Source organism: Myotis brandtii, unplaced genomic scaffold (assembly GCF_000412655.1).
Source record: "Myotis brandtii unplaced genomic scaffold, ASM41265v1 scaffold178, whole genome shotgun sequence".
Lineage (NCBI taxonomy): Eukaryota > Metazoa > Chordata > Mammalia > Chiroptera > Vespertilionidae > Myotis > Myotis brandtii.
The window spans coordinates 551,116-554,609 of NW_005356599.1; positions in this window are offsets into that span (position 1 = coordinate 551,116).

Here is a 3,494-nt window from a genome sequence, read left to right on the forward strand (position 1 = left end):
GGTGGGGGTCGGGGGAGAGGAAAGAATGTGGAGCGTCCACGATGAAGAGGTGCTTGAGAATGAGGTCGGAGGTTTGTTCTGTTTGCCCCGAGGCTGTGAGGGCTCCCTGCGTGCTGAGTCCAGTTCCACAGCCAACTGGAATTGGCCTCAGTTTCCTGGTCTGTGAAATGGATTCAGCGTGTCCCAGTGCCTTCGCTGAGCTTTGAGGGCGATTGAAATACTATATAAAGAAAATTAGGGAAGAAGTGAGAAAGAAAAGAAAGGGCAAGCAACACAAAAGAAAGATTGGAAGGCACCTGTAAACCTATTGTCACTCAATATAGTCAATGGTGTTGTAATGATGGTATGATGCCAGGTGGGTACTGGAAATATCAGGGAACACTTTGTAAAGTGTATGTTTGTCTAACCGCTATTCTGTAACTAATATAAAACCTGAAACTAATGCAAAGTAACATTGAATCTAAAGAAATGAAAATAGGAGTGAAATTTTTATAAATTTCAAAGTTTAAATGAAGGCTATAAAGGAAGGAAGGGGGAGAATAAAAATAGTGTTTTTCATTTTACCACTTTATTGTCTTTTCAGTACATGAAAACTACAGTTGTTTTTATATGGTGCTTTAATACTTTCCTAAGTTATTATCTCATTGATGTTCAGGGCAACTTAAAGACAAGATAATTATTCCCTTCGCTATTCAAAGAAAGGAAATCTTGGTGTCTGGCCCCAATGATTCAATCGTCAAGCCTTTATTGTAAAGCAGGGTTAGTGAAATTTTCTGGGAAGGGTCATATCTATACTAATAAAAGCATTGGAGGCGATCAGGTCAGCAGGGGAGGGCAGTTGGGGGCAATCTGGCTGGCAGGGGAGCAGTTAGGCATCAATGAGGCCAGCAGGGGAGCAGTTAGGAGGCGATCAGGCTGGCAGGCAAAAGTGGTTAGGGGAGATCAGTCAGGCAGGCAGGCAGGCAGGCAGGCAAGCGGTTAGGAGCCAGTGGTCCCAGATTGTAAGAGGGATGTCTGACTGCCGGTTTAGGCCTGATCCCTGTGACCTAAACCAGCAGTCAGACATCCCCCAAGGGGTCTGAGATTGGAGAGAGTGCAGGCTGGGCTGAGGAACCCCCCCCCCCCGCCCCCGTGCACAAATTTCGTGTACCGGGCCTCCAGTATGTCATAAAATCAGTCATCATTGCCAGCATTTGAGGTGGAGAAGGGCTAAAAGCTGTCTTCCCCAGAAATAGGTCTGTCTAGATTTATTTTTCAGTTAGTGGTTTTTTCTTTATGAAAATAAGGCCATAATGGCCACACGGTTTTCCCACCCAGCTAGTGAACTGGGAGAGAGCCTGGACAGGTTCAACAAGGGGCAGGCATTTATAACCTAATGAAGTTGCCTCTCTGCGGGGATACAGCGCCACCCTCTGGTAAGGAGGTGAAAGAACACCAGGAGGGACTAGGTGGGGGCCTGTTGGCCAGGCTCTGAGCAACCTGAAGTTGCTTCTGAGTGTCTGGTTCTTTCTTTCCCTTATAAGAATTAGGAAAATCCCACAGAAATACACAAATAAACTAAATCAAGGTGTGAAGGAAAGCTTTTAGGGCCAGCAGGAGGATTTGAGTACTGAGACAGGCCTTTCCCACATTTTTAGGAGACCGACTATTACAAAACAGGTGAGTATATAGAGACATAGGGAGAAATATCCTTGGACTGTAAGTGCCTCACCTGGGAGTTGGCTACCTTTTAACATCTGTATCCAGACTATGACCCAAATTCGTGGCTAAGACTCAGGAGAAGGGAAATATGCTCCAGAGGAAGACCTCCCCAAAAGTCACCAGCTTGCCTGGAGTGTGGTAAGATTCTTCCATCCTTTGGTTAGTTTTTCTTAAAGTATTGTACCTTGAGTGAATTGAAAACGGGGAGTGGGGAATAAGATGCTGAAACCCCTAACCAAGATGCAAGCGTTCTTAATGCTAAAACAATGACTGGGTTGAAGCTGCTTGTCATTCAAGGATTAGTTTCACTGGGCAGATAAGAACTTTGCTGGATGGGAAATATTCATCCCTATCTTAATTTGACCAAGGGTCAAATTATAAAATCTTAAATTCCAGTGTGGCCAGCCTGCTACAGCTTTCATTGCTCATTAGCACCTGGGAAATTTAAACTGTACTGGTTCCTTTAAAACAGCTTCCTGACTAGAAGAAGGACCCACAACCCCTCCCCCCAGCTGGCCCTTCCCCTTATCGCCCCCCCAACCCCAATAAGGGGTGGGGCTGGCCGCCCAACTTCCTGCAGCCCCTTCCCCCACCCGGCTTCACCCCAGATCGACCCCCTCACACTGATCAAGGGCAGGGATGGCTGGATGACCACTCATGGCCCCTCCCCCAGGCCACTGGCCCCAATCGGCATTCCCCACCCCATTCAGGAGTGAGGTCAGTCGGCCCACTGCCCACAGGCCCTCGCCATGGCCAGCCCTGTCCCCAATCGGCCCCCCTAACCACAATGTCCCGCAGCCCCTCATCCCAGTTGGCCAGCCAACCTCCTGCTATCTCCTCCTCCCAACAGGCCCAGCCCCCATCCGCCCTGATTGGGGCTGGCCGGCTGGACTCCACCCGTGCACGAATTGGTGCACTGGGTCTTTAGTTTGGGTCATAAGGAACATGTCCACGGCACCCAGTTTCTGTGGTACCTCTGAATTTATTTTCTTTATTGGATACTTTCAGGTCCCAACATGGGGAGTGCTGTTATTTCACTGAATGAGCTCTGAGAGGTTAAGTCATTGGACAAAATCCCACTTGTAAGTGGTGGAGTCAGACCCCTGATGTCATGGGAGAGAATCATGAGCATATTTTTAAAGCTATGAAGGGGCCACAGCTAGAAACTGGTAACAGCATTGGACTCACGAGTGCAAGTGGAATGGAGGTCGAAGAGGAAATGGAAACTTATTTTTCACTAAAAAAAGTTCTGGAAGTTTTACTTATATATGCACTAGAGGCCCAGTGCACAAAATTCGTGCACTGGGGGGGGGGAGGGTTGTCCCTCAGCCCAGTCTGAATCCTCTCCAATCTGGAACCCCTCGGGGGATGTCCGACTGCCAGTTTAGGCCCGATCCCCGGCAGTTGGACACCCCTCTCACAATCCGGGACTGCTGGCTCCCAACCGCTCACCTGCCTGCCAGTCTGATGACCCCCTAACCACTCCCCTGCCAACCTGATCAATGCCTAACTGCTCCCCTGCTGGCCTGATCGCCCACAACTGCCCTCCCCTGCTGGCCATCTTGTGGCTGTGGGCACCACCATCTTTGAGGGTGGGACAGGCAATTAGCATATTCCCTCCTATTGGCTGTGGGTGCCGCCATCTTTGTGACAGTGTGAGGGTCAATTAGTATATTCCCTCTTTATTAGATAGGATGCCTTTGGTTTTCTTTGTGTGTTTTTTTTTGGGGGGGGGGGTTACTTTTCAATATAGTCAAGTCCAGATAGAGAACTTTTATTTTATTTACTTATTT